This window comes from Pteronotus mesoamericanus, unplaced genomic scaffold (genome assembly GCF_021234165.1).
Source record: "Pteronotus mesoamericanus isolate MK-2021 breed Mesoamerican mustached bat unplaced genomic scaffold, CSHL_Meso_final contig_40, whole genome shotgun sequence".
Classification (NCBI taxonomy): domain Eukaryota; kingdom Metazoa; phylum Chordata; class Mammalia; order Chiroptera; family Mormoopidae; genus Pteronotus; species Pteronotus mesoamericanus.
The window spans coordinates 11,456,038-11,469,789 of NW_026555150.1; positions in this window are offsets into that span (position 1 = coordinate 11,456,038).

The window sequence follows — 13,752 nt, forward strand, 5'->3', positions numbered from 1 at the left end:
GTCTCCTCTTTTCTTGGATTTCTTGGAATAGTCTGAGAAGGACAGGGGTTAGCTCTTCCTTAAATGATTTATAAAATTCTCCTGTGAAACCATCTGCTCCAGGGCTTTTTTGTGTTGGGAGGTTGTTTGTTTTTTTTTTCTCCTTCAATTTCATTAGCTGGTATTGGTCTGTTCAGGCTTTCTGCTTCTTCTTCATTCAGTGCCAGATTATATATTTCTAGAAATTTGTCTATTTCATTGAGGTTTTCAAATTTCTTGGCATATAATTGTTCATGGTAATTTCTTACAATCCTTTGTATTTCTCTGGTATCAGTTGTCATTTCTCCTCTTTTATTTCCGACATTATTTATTTGGGCCCTCTCCTTTTTTTTTTTCTTGATGAGTCTGCTTAAAGGCTATCGGTTATGTTTATCTTTTGAAAGACCAGCTCTTGGATTCGTTGATACTTTGAATTGTTCATTTAGTCTATATGTCATTTAATTCTTCTTTGATCTTGATTATTTCCTTTCTTCTCCTTACTCTGGGCTTTGTTGTTGTTTCTCCAGTTCTTGAAGCTGGAGTATTAGGTCGTTTATTTGAAATGTTTTTATCTTTTTCAGGTAGGCATGTTTTGCTATGAACTTACCTCTCAGGATTGCATTTGCTGTGTCCCATAGGTTTTGGATTGTTGTGTGTTCATTTTCATTTGTTTCCAGAAACTTTTAAATTTCTTCTTTGATCTCATTATTGACCCATTCATTGTTTAAGAGAATCCTATTCAGTCTCCATGAGTTTGAATGTTTTTGAGTTGTTTTTTTCTTGGGTTTGGTTTCTAGTTTCAGGCCCTTATGGTCCAAGAAAATGCTTGTTATGATTTCAATTTTCTTGAATTTGTTGAGGTTCTTTTTGTGTCCTGTCATGTGACCAATTTTTGAAAGTGTTCCATGTGCATTTGAAAAGAATGTGTATTTTGCTTCTTTGGGATTAAAGGTTCTGTACATATCAGTTAAGGCCACTTGCTCTTATGCATCATTCAGTTCCACAGTATCATTGTGGAAGTTTTGTTTGGAAAATTGATCCATTGTTGACAGTGGGGTGTTAAATTCCTCTACCATCAGTATATTGTTGTCTATCTTTCTTCAAGTCCTCTAAGATTTTCCTTATATATTTGGGCACTCTTATGTTGGGTGTATATACATTTATAATGTTTATGTCTTCTTGAGGGATTCTATCTTTGATTATTATGAAGTATTTTTCTGTGTCTCTTTTTATGGACTTTCTTTGAAATTTATTTTGTCTGATATAAGAATTGTTGCCTGGCTTTTTTATTCCTTGTCCATTTGCTTGGAATGTTTTTTTCTATTCCTTTACTTTCAGTAAATGTCTTTGTTCTGAGGTGGGTCTCTTATAGACTTCATATGTTTGGGTCATGTTTACTTATCCATTCAGCTGCTTATGTTTTTTGATTGGAACATTTATACTATTTATAACTTTTTAATTTTAAGAACATTATATGGTTCTTTTATTAATTTTTTAATTTATAAATCATGTTTATTCTATTACAGTTGTCTCAGTTTTTACCCCTTTACCCCCTTCCACCCATCCCACCCCCACCGCCCACCCCCACAGTCAATTCCCACTCTGTTGTCCATGTCCATGGATCATTCATACATGTTCTTTGTCTAGTCCCTTCCCCTTCTTTCCACTATTGTTCCCTTTCCCCATCCCCTCTGATCACTTTCAGTCTGCCCCATGTTTCTGTGCCTGTGGTTTATTTTGTTCATTAGTTTATTTTTTTTAATAGAGTCCACTTATAGGTGAGATCATATGGTATTTTTCTTTCACCGACTGGCTTATTTCACTTAGCTTAATATTCTCCAGATCCATCCATGTTGTCGCAAAAGGTACGAGTTCCATTTCTCTCTCTTTCTAACTTTCCTAAGTGCAGATTGATTTTATTTATTTTTATATGCCAAAGTTAATTATAAAATATTTAAAAAATTTAAAACCCTTATCAAGTCTCAGCAATTAAACCAACATGACACCAACACAGAAATAATCAAATAGATCCATGAAATTTAATGAGAATTCTAGAAAAAACATATATATCTGTCTAACAATATAACATATGATTAAGTTGATATTTCAAATCAATGGAAAAAATAAGGCTTATCAACAAATAAGGTGCATGGAACACTATTACTTGAAATAAAACAAATACAGAGCCCTATCTCATATATTTTATAAGAAATACTCAGGTGAGTTAAAAATCAATATGTAGAATCTAAGGAGTTTTAGAAGAATATAGAACTAATATTTTTCATGACCTGAAGTAAAATATACAAACCCAGTAGTTATAAAGGAAATATTAACAGTATGCCTATATTAAACATTTAACTATATAGTAATATACATATAACAAAATTTAAAGGACAAGGAATAGAATAGAAAAATATTTTAAACACATCTAAAGCATGGTTAATAGGTTTGTTTTCTTTTTGGTGAGGGTTAGTTCTACAAACCTTTAATCAATAAATGGGTAAAGAATACCAAAAAGTCATTTAAAGCATTTAAAAAAATAGTAGAAATAGTCAAGAAATATATTAAAACAGGTTTAGTTCCAACAAATAGTAAAGGAACATTTAAAATAACATCATTGGCACAGTCAGATTAATGAGTATTAAAAATATTGGTACTATCAAGTATTGGAAACTCTGAAAGAAACTGGGTATTCATAGAAACTTTTTCTTCATCTTAAGGCAGTCCCTTTAGTATATTTTGCACTGCCAGTTTGGTGAAGGTGCATTTTTAGTCTTCTTTTGTCTGGGAAAATCCTTATTTTGCCTTCCATTTTAATGAGAGCCTTGTTGGGTAGAGCAGTCTTGGTTGCAGGCCTTTGCTTTTCATGACTTGAAATATTTCTTGCCATTCCCTTCTAGCTTGCAGTGTTTCTGTTGAGAAGTCAGCTACTAGCCATATTGGGGCTCCCTTATATCTTTCTACCTCTTTCTCCCTTGTTTCCTTTAGGATTCTCTGTTTGCCTTTGATATTTGCCATTTGAGTTACAATGTGTCTTTGAATTGACCTCACTGGGTTCCTCTTGAATGGGACCCTCTGTGCTTCCTGCACTTGTGTGAATTTTTCTCTCTTCCAATGAGGGAAGTTTTCCATCACTACTTTTTAAAAGAGATTCTCTAACACTTCCTCCTCCTCTTCTCCTTCTGGTATCCCTATTATAAGGATATTAGTACGTTTCAGGTTGTCCTGCATTTCCCTAAATGCCTCTTCATTCTTTTTGAGTCTTTTTTCCATTTCTTGTTCTTTCTGGGAGCTTTTTTCTACCTTGTCCTTCAGCTTGCTGATTTGTTCCCCTGCTTCATCTAGACTGCTTTTGATTCCTTCTACTGTGTTCTTCAATTCAGAAATTGTGTTCTTCCTTTCCTCTTGTGTCTTATTGATAGTTTCTATGTCCTTTTTCATGCTGATATAGTTTGCAGTAAGTTCCTCGTAGTTTCCCTGTAGTTTTTGGTAATTCTCTCCGAGCTCCCTGAGCTCATTGAGCTTCCTTAGAACTGTTGTTTGGAACTCAATATCTGATAGTTTACTTGCCTCTATTTCATTTAGTTCTCTTTCTGGGGATTGCTCCTTTCCCTTCGAGTGGGACGTATTTATTTGTCTTCCTATCATTTGTGAGACTCCTCTTTTTTGCTTCTGATTCTTAAGTTGATCTGCCTTCATGTCCTGACTTTGTGGTGTGAATTTCAATGGTTGGAGACCACTGTTTTTACTTTCATGATCTTACTCTAGTGATGTCAGATGTTGACCCTGTCTGACCTTAAAGAGTCTGTTCAAGACTCCCAGTAATCTACTCTTTGTGGCTGTCTCCTCCAGGTGTTAATCTATTCACTGTTCATGAAGTAGGCTGTCTTAGACAGCTTGGGAGGGGCACAGTCCATACTGGAGGCATGGTTATTGGGTCTACTCACGCTACTGCCTTATGGGGGAGGAGTCCGCACTGGGATCGCACCGGCTACTCTCTCCGTTCTCTCCCCAAAGCCTTCCCCAGTCTCTCCTCAAGTATTGGCAGATGTCTCTATGCCCCCTTTAGCCCGGGATCTACTGTCTGTGGCTGCCACTCTGCATAACAGGCAGCTCAGACAGCAATGGTTGGGATGGAGTCCCAACTGGTGGCAGGGCTATTTTGTCTTTTGACGCTGGTGCTGCTCAGGGGGAATGGTCTCTTCCTGAGCAAGATAGCTGCTGCTGCATGGGGGCGTGAGGCAGCACCAAGATCCCACTGGCTACTGTATCACTTCTCTCCCTAAAGCGTCCTTCCCCAGTTTCTCCTCAGGCGTCTCTGGCCCACTCTGCCCCCGCCTTTGCCAGAGACCAAGGCAAGTGGCTGCAAATAAAAATTTATGTGCTAGCCCTTTAAACAGTTCTTTGCATCTCTGGCCGCCTGTCTCTGGCAGAGAGCAACTCTGCTGCTTTTTGCAGCTGGCTGTTTTTTGTGTACCGTTTGGGCTCTGGTCCTGTTGGCTAGAGATCCCCACTTTTGGTTTAGACCCCGCTATTCTCATGGGGATTCAACTGGCCGTTTCAAAATCCTTCTGGCACTGCCACCCATGGGTGCCCTGCCACCTTCTCAGGTCTGTACTGCACTCCTTACCAGTTAGATTGTTCTAACGCCGATTCTTCCGTGACTGAGGTTCTAAGGCTCCTCTCTAGCAATTGTTCCAGGTGATTTCTCCACAATTTAGTTGTAATTCTAGCTTGGTCCTGGGAGAAGGTCAATGTGACTTTCACTCATTCCTCTGCCATCTTGATTCTCTCCATTTATATTTAAAGTTATTATTGATAGGTACTTAGTAATTTTTACTTTTGTGCTTGTGTTCCTCTCTCACTCTTTTTCTTCATTTTCTTAAAGCATTCCCTTTACCATATCTTGCAATGCTGGTGTTGTGGAGATGCATTCTTTTAGCCTTCTGTTGTCTGGGAAATTCCTTATTTTGCCTTCCATTTTAATTGAAAGTCTTGATGGTTAGAGTAGCCATAGTTGTAGGCCTTTACTTTTCATTACTTCAAATATTTTTTGCAATTCTCTTCTGGCTTTCAGTGTTTCTGTTGAGAAGTCAGCTGCTAGCCTTATCAAGGTCCCCTCGTATGTTACTTCCTGTTTCTCCCTTGCTTCCTTTAAGGTTCTCTGTCCTTGATATTTGTCATTTTAAATATGATGTGTCTTTGAGTGGGCCTCTTTCAGTTTCTCTTGATTGGGACCCTCTGTTCTACTTGGACTTCTGTGGGTTTATTTTCTCTCCAAAATTTAGGGAAATTTCCTGTCATTACATTTTCAAAGAGGTTCTTTATCCCTTGCTCCTCTTCTTCTCCTTCTGGTAAACCCTATTATATGTATATTATTATGTTTCAAGTTGTACTGCATTTCCCTTAATGCCTCTTCATTATTTTTGAGTTTTTTTTTTCATTTTCTTGCTCTTTCTGGGAGCTATTTCCTTCCTTGATCTCCAGCTCGCTGATTTGAATCTTGGCTTCATCTAGCCTGTTTTTGATTTCTCCTACTGTGTTTTTATATTCAGAAATTGTATTCTGCATTTCCTTTTGCCTCTTCTTCATACTTCTGTGTCCTTTTTCATGCTGATGTTGTTTGTAGTAAGTTCTTCGTAGTTTTCATTTTATTTTTTTTAATTCTCTGATCTCACTGAGCTCATTGATTTTCTATACAACCATTGATTTTTTTTTAATTTATTTTTTCAAATACATTTGTCTCTGCCTACCCCCCACCACTTTCCCTTGCCCCTTCCCTTCTTCCCTCCCTAAGCTCTTCTCCTTTGGTTTTGTCCATGAGTCCTTGCTATATGTTCCTTGACTTTCCCCTTCCCTTCCTTTGCCCCACCCTGCCTCCCTCCTTCCCTCTTCACTCTGTTGATTTCCTTTCAATGTTGCTGATCTTATTTTCCTTGCATCTTTGTATTGTTGGTTAGGTACCACTTATAGGTGAGATCATATGGTATTTGTCTTTCGCTCCCTGGCTTATTTCGCTTAGCATAATGCTCTCCAGTACCATCCATGCTGTCGCGAAGTTTAGTAGTTCTTTTTTTCTTTCTGCTGCGTAGTATTCCATTGTGTATATTAACATAATTTTTTGATCCAATCATCTACTTATGGGCATTTAGGTTACTTACAACACTTGGCTATTGTCAATTGTGCTGCTATGAACATTGGGGTGCATAAGTTCTTTTGAATTGGCGTTTTGGTATTCTTAGGGTATAGTCTCAGCAGGGGAATCACTGGGTCAAAAGACAGTTCCATTTTCAGCTTTTTGAGGAAATTCCACACTGCTTTCCACAGTAGCTGCACCAGTAGCTGCATTCCCACCAACAGTGTACTATGGTTCCCTTTTCTCCACAGACTCGCCAGCACCTGTTGATTGTTGACCTGTTTATTATGGCCATTCTGACCGGTGTGAGGTGGTACCTCATGGTGGTTTTGATCTGCATTTCTCTGATGGCTCGTGATGCTGAGCATACTTTGAAATGCCCCTGGGCCCTCTGCATCTGCTCCTTGGAAAAGCGTCTGCTCAGGTCCTTTGCCCATTTTTTGATTGGATCGTTTGTCATCCTGGAGTGGAGTCGAGTGAGTTCTTTATATATCTTGGAGATCAAACCTCTATCTGATGTATCATTAGTGAATATATTTTCCCATAGAGTTGGCTCCCTTTACATTTTGATGACGTTCTCTTTAGCCATGCAGAAGCTTCTTAATTTGATGAGGTCCCACTGGTTTATTCTTTCCTTATGTACCTTGCTTTAGAGGACATATCAGTGAAAAAATTGCTGCATTGGGTATCTGAGAGTTTCCTGCCAATGTTCTCCTCTAGGACTTTTATAGTGTTCTGACTTATATTTAAGTCTTTTATACATCTTGAGTTTATTTTTGTGTATTGTGTCAGCTGATGATCCAATTTCAATTTTTGCATGTAGCCGTCCAGCACTCCTAACACCATTTTTGAAGAGGCTATTATTGCTCCATTTTATGCTTCTGCCCCCTTTGTCAAATATGAGATGCCCATCAAGACCTCGGTTTATTTCTGGGCTTTCTATTCTGTTCCACTGGTCTATGAGACTAAACTTGTACCAGTACCAGATTGTTTTGAGTATAGTGGCTTTGCAGTACAGTGTGATGTCCGTTATTGTGATCCCTCCTACTTTCTGTTTCTTTCTGAGAATTGCTGCAGATATTCTGTGTCATTTAAGGTTCTATATAAATTTTTGAAATGTCTGTTCTATTTCTGTCAAATATGTCATTGGTATCTTAATAAGCATTGCATTGAATCTATAATTTGCTTTGGGTAGTATGAACATTTTGATGATATTAATTCTTCCAATGAACATTTTGATGATATTAATTCTTCCAATGCATGGGCATGGTATATGCTTCCATTTATTTATGTCTTCCTTAATTTCTTTCTTAAATATTGTAGAGTTTTCTACATACAGGTCTTTTACCTCTTTGGTTAAATTTATGCCTAGGTACTTTACTTTTCTTCTTGCTATATCGAATGGTATTTTTTTTCTGATTTCTCCTTCTTCTATTTCATTGCTTGTGTACAAAAATGCCTTAGATTTCTGAATATTGACATTGTATCCTGCTGTTTTGCCAAATTCACTTATTAGGTTGAGTAGTTTTTTTGGTATACTTTACAGGGTTCTCTATGTACACTATCATGTCATCTGCAAACAATGATAGCTTTACTTCTTCCTTTCCCATTTTGATGCTTTTCATTTTTTTTTCTTGTCTGACGGATGTGGCTAGGACTTCCACTACGATGTTGAAAGGAAGCAGTGAAAGCGGATATCCTTCTCATGTTCCCGATCTTAGTGAGGAAGCTTTAAGTTTTTGCCCATTGAGTATGATGTTGGCTGTAGGTTTTTCATATATGGCCTTTATTATGTTGAGGAATGCCCCCTTTATTCCCATTTTGCTGAGTGTTTTCATCATAAATGTGTTCTGTACCTTATCAAATGCTTTTTCTGCATCTATTGAGATGATCATGTGGTTTTGTTCTCTCTTTTTTTATGTGATGTATCATTTCTATTGATTTGCATATATTGAACGATCCCTGCATGCCTGGGATGAATCCCACTTGATCGTGGTGGATAATGTCTTTAATGTATTGCTGGATGGGGTTTCCCAGTATTTTGTAGAGGATTTTAGCATCTATGTTCATCAGCGAAATTGGCCTGTAGTTTACTTTCCTTGTAGGGTCTTTATCTGGTTTTCGGATTAGGGTGATGCTGGCCTCATAGAAAGAGTCTGGGAGTCTTCCCTCCTCTTGGATTTTTTGGAGTAGTCTGAGAAGGACAGGGGGTAGCTCTTCTTTCAATGTTTTGTCAAATTCTTCCGTGAAACCATCCGGCCCTGGGCTTTTGTGTGCCAGGATTTTCTCAATTATTGCTTCAATTTCCCCAGCAGTTATCGGTCTGTGAAAACTTTCTGTTTCTTCCTCTTTCAGTGTTGGAAGATTATACGTTTCTAAAAATTTGTCCATTTCATCTAGGTTTTCAAATTTCTTGGCATATAATTGTTCGTAGTACTTTCTGACAATCCTTGGTATTTCTGTGGTATCAGTTGATATTTCTCCTCTTTCATTTCTGATATTATTAATTTGGGTTCTTTCCCTTTTTTTCTTGATGAGTCTGCTTAAAGGTTTGTGCATTTTATTTATCTTTTCAAACAACCAGCCTCTGGATTGGTTGATCCTCTGAATTGTTCTTTTTGTATCTCTGTCATTCATTTCTGCTCCAATCTTGACTGTTTCCTTCCTTCTACTTGCTCTGGGATTTATTTGTTGTTGTTTCTCCAGTTCTTGGAGTTGCAGTGTTAGGTCTTTTATTTGAAATGTTTATATCATTTTTAGGTAAGCCTGTGTTACTATTAACTTACCTCTCAGGACTGCTTTTGCTGTGTCCCATAGGTTTTGGACTGCTGTCTGTTCATGTTCATTTGTTTCTAGAAATTTTTTGATTTGTTCTCTTATCTCATTATTGACCCATTCATTGTTTAATAGTCTAGGGTTTGTTCTCCATGAGTTTGCAAGTTTTTGAAGTTTTCCTTTGAGGTTGATTTCCAGCTTCAAGCCCTTGTGGTCTGAGAAAATGTTCAGTATTATATCAATTTTCCTGAATTTGCTGAGGTTTGCTTTGTGTCGTATTATGTGGTCTATCTTTGAAAAACTGCCATAAGCATTTGAAAAGAATGTGTATTTTCCTTCTTTGGGATGTAAGGTTCTATATATGTCAGTTAAGTCTCTTTGATTCAGTGTGTCATTCAGCACCACAATAGGTTTATTAATGTTTTGTTTGGAAGATCTGTCCATTTTTGGCAGTCGGGTGTTGAAATCCCCTACTATCAGTTTGTTGCTGTCTATATCTTTTTTGAAGTCATCCAACAATTTCCTTATAAACTTTGGGGCTCCTATATGGGGAGCATATCAGTTTACAATGTTGATATCTTCTTGATAGATTCTTCCTTTGAGTATGATAAAGTGCCCCTCTGGGTCTCTCTTTATGGCCTCTGTTTTAAAATCTACTTTGTCTGATACAAGTATGGCAACCCCGGGCTTTTTCTCTTGCCCATTTGTGTGGAATATTTTTTTCATCCCTTTACTTTCAATCTGTGAAGGTTTCTTGCTCTGAGGTGGGTCTCTTGTAGGCAGCATATGTGTGGGTCATGTTTTCTTATCCATTCAGCTACCCTGTGTCTTTTGATTGGGGCATTTAGTCCATTTACTTTGAGAGTTATTACTGATAGAAACTTACACATTTTTTCACTTTGTACTCATGTTTTACTCTTTCTCACTCTTTCCCTTCATCTTCTTAAACCAGTCCCTTAAGCATATCTTGGAGTACTGGTTTGGTAGAGATGTATTCTTTTAGCCTTCTCTTGTCTGGGAAACTCCGTATTTCCCCTTCTATTTTAATGGAGAGCCTTGCTGGGTAGAGCAGCCTTGGCTGTAGGCCCTTGCTTTTCATGGCTTTGAACATTTGTTGCCATTCCCTTCTGGCTTGTAGTGTTTCTGTTGAGAAGTCAGCTCCTAGGTGTATCTGGGCCCCCCTGTATGTTACTTTCTCCTTCTCCCTTGCTGCCTTGAGGATTCTCTCTTTGTCTTTGACATTTGCCATTTTAATGATGATGTGTCTTGGAGTGGACCTCTTTGAGTCCCTCTTGAGTGGGGTCCTCTGTGCCTCCTGGATCCATGAGAGCCTTTCTCTCCTCAAATTAGGGGAATTTTCCATCATTACTTTTTTGAGGAAGTTCTCTATCCCTTGCTCCTCTTCTTCTCCTTCTGGTATCCCTATTATATGGATATCATTGCGTTTCAGGTTGTCCTGCATTTTCCTAAATGCCTCTTCATTCTTTTTGAGTCTTTTTTCCATTTCTTGTTGTTTGTGGAACCTTTTTTCTACCTTATCCTCCTTTTCACTGATTCAATCCTCAGCTTCATCCAGCCTACTTTGGATTACCTCTACTGTGTTCTTTAATTCAGAAATGGTATTCTTCATATCCTCTTGTACTTCTTGATAGTTTCTATGTCCTTTTCCAGGCTGATATGGTTTGCTGTAAGATCCTGATAGTTTCTCTGCAGTTTCTTATAGTTATCTTTGAGCTGGCTGAGCTTATTGAGCTTCCTTAGAACCATTGTTTTGAATTCAATGTTGGATAGTTCCCTTGCCTCTATTTCATTTAGCTCTCTCTGTGGGGAGTCCTCTTTTCCACTCATTTGGGGGGAACTTCTTTTTCTTCCCATTTTTGTGATAGTGTGTTAAATAATTTACCTATTTATTTATTTATGTTTGCTTCTGCCTCAATTGGGATGTCTAGATTTCCTGACTTTGTGGATTAAACTTCTATGGTAGTAAATGGGTCTTTTTATTTAATTATTTGTTTGTTTGTTTCCTTATTTATTTATTTATCCCTTTTCTTTTCTTTCTGGGCCTGCCTCTGATGATGTCAGTTGTTGACCCTATATGACCTTGGGTTGTTTGTTTGAGCCTTCCAGGAGTTTATTGTCTGTGTCTGACTCCTGCTCTGGACAGCTCTGTCACCCCTTCGGTCAAGTATCCACTATTTTTTGGGATTGCTCTATACTGTCATGCGGACTCCTTGAGCGCTCCCCGGTCAGGCAAGTTTCCCCATCCACAGGGGCTCGGGCGTGCTTGCCCCAGACCAGGGGCCTTATTCACAACCTCCCGTACTCATCTGGCCCCCCTGGTCGGTGAGCCCTGCGGCACTGGTCCGTTTAGGGTCTTCTATTGTGTGTTTTCCCTGCTTTTGGCTCTTTGGGTGCGTTGCTTGCCCTCGCCAAATGGAGACTACGGAAATCGGAGGAAGTCAGCTTTGGGACTCTCGGGTTAATCCTGTCTCCAGTCTCTCCTCCAGGAACTCTGGGCAGCTCTGTGACCCCTTCTGCAGGGATCTACTAATTCTGTGAGCCGCTCCACAATCGCAGGCCGCGCGGGTCAATTTACGCCTGCCCTTGCCACTTTGCATACTCCCTCTCAGGTCATATCGGTGCCAATCTGTGGGAGGCCTTTCCAGCTGGTGCGAGCCCTCGCCAGCCCATGCGGGTCACACACACACACTCGTCAACCCTCATCAGCCACTCGTCGCAAGTGTGTGCACCTGCATTGGGTGGTTTTGGGGTGTCTATGTGTGCTTTTTGGCTTTTGGCTCTTTGGGGGTGTCGCCTCTTCCCGCACAATGGAGACTAGGGAAAGGAGAAGGAGTCGGGACTCCCCAGTTTCTCCTCCCATTCTTTCCCCAGTGCCTCCAGTTCCAGTCTCTCCTCAGGGCTCTCTGGGCAGTTCTGTGATCCCTTCGGCCAAGGATCCACTACCTGTACAGACTGTGTTTCAATTGCAGGCAGTATGGTTCATGCGCACCCCTCTTCTGCCTCTTTGGGGGAGCGCCTTTCCAGCCCACAATGGAGACTACAGAACGGGGAAGGAGGCGCAACTCCCTGGTTCCTCCTCCCGTTATTTCCCCATTGCCTCCATCTCCAGTCTCTCCTCAAGGCTCTTCCAGCCAGTCTGCACTCAGCCCCCCAGCTCACATGCACAAGCTGTGTGTGGAGCACACAAAAGGCAGGTTAATTGATTCCCTTATGCCTGAGCCAGGTGGTAGCTGCAGAGTGGGAGGTGCGTTATCACCGGGGCTCCACCAGCCATCGTCTCAGTTCTCTTCACAAAGTTTTCCTCACCAGTCTTTTCCCAGGCACCAGCCCACCCTGCTGCCGCCTCTATCCAGAGACCAAGGAGGGTGGCTGCCACTGCAATTTTTTGCGTTGGCCCTTTCAATGTCTCTTTGCATCCTCAGCCACCTGTCTCTGGCAGAGAGTGCCCTAAGCTTTTCTGGTTGCATTTTGTCTGTATGTTCTTGCTTTTAGCTGTTGTAGTTTAGGGGTCCCTGTTTATGATTCAGACCCCGTTCTTCTTTGGGAGAGCTAACTGGCCATTTCAATGTCCCTCTGGTGCTGGTGCCCGTGGGCACCCAGCCCACCCTCTCGAGCCTCCACTGCACTTCTTACCTGTTGGGATGTGTGAGAGTCGAATCCACTGTCCGGGGCTCCAAGGCTCCTCTCCCATTATCGTTCCATTGTTTTCCAGGTGGTTACTCCACTCAGTGAGATTATTCTTTTTTGCTTCTGCTTCTTAAATTAGTCTGGCTTGACTTCCTGAGTTTGTTCCTGAGTTTGTAGTTGAACTTCTAGTATAGGAGACCTGTGAGATTCTGTGGTGCAATTTTCTTGATCTCCTGATCGTGATGCTCTTTGGATCCCTTTTATGCTGTTTATTTTGGATCTCGAAGTAACTTGGTTTTGATTGTTGTTTGGTTGTTCTTTCATGGGTCCTTTCTATCAGCTAGTTGACCGAGGGTCACTCTGCCCAACATGTCTTGTGTGTTTTTGTGCAGGTACCACAGGTTGTGCTAAAGCTGATTGTTCTATCTCTCCAAGATTACATGGCTTCTCTATTGCTATTGTTCAGTTTTTTGTTCTGGATGATTTCTTCACAATTTAGTTGTAATTCCAGATTGGTCCTGGGAGGAGGTCAGCATGATTTCCATTCATTCTTCTGCTATCTTGCCCATCCTCAAAGGGAGCTTTTCATATCATAATGACAGGTTTTTGATAAGTGTCTTTTGTGTACATTATCTCATTGAGTTCCCACAGCAATCCAGAGAGAAATACATGGTTATATATGAGGAAACTGAGGCTATATTGACTTTAGCTTGGTCAGAGGCTCCAGTTAAAGTAAATATTGTTAGACAAACAAAAGAACTTCTATATCTCAGGAGAACAGGTGTTTGTGGTGAGTGAAAGGGAGGATAGGTAGGCGTAGGGTTTTCAATGTTGGTAATTATCAAGTAGAAAGGAGATAACTTTCTATCCAGATGGCTTAAACTAATGATCCCCAACATGTTCCATATTATGACACACTCATTGTGTCTAATTTTAGTAATTGCCCAAAACAATATGTGGGTTCTTAAAAATAGTTAAAGTTGAATTAAATATTATGTTAATTAAAGACAGTTTTAAATGAATTTTAAATGATGTGAATTGGCTTTACCCCTTGGGATAACTGCAAATTGCCTATCTTGATTTTGTAACAAAATGCATTATGAAGTAAAACTAGAACACTAAATCATAGTTATGTCAGATCGCTGAGTTTGTGTCTTAGGAGGTCTTTTCTAGAT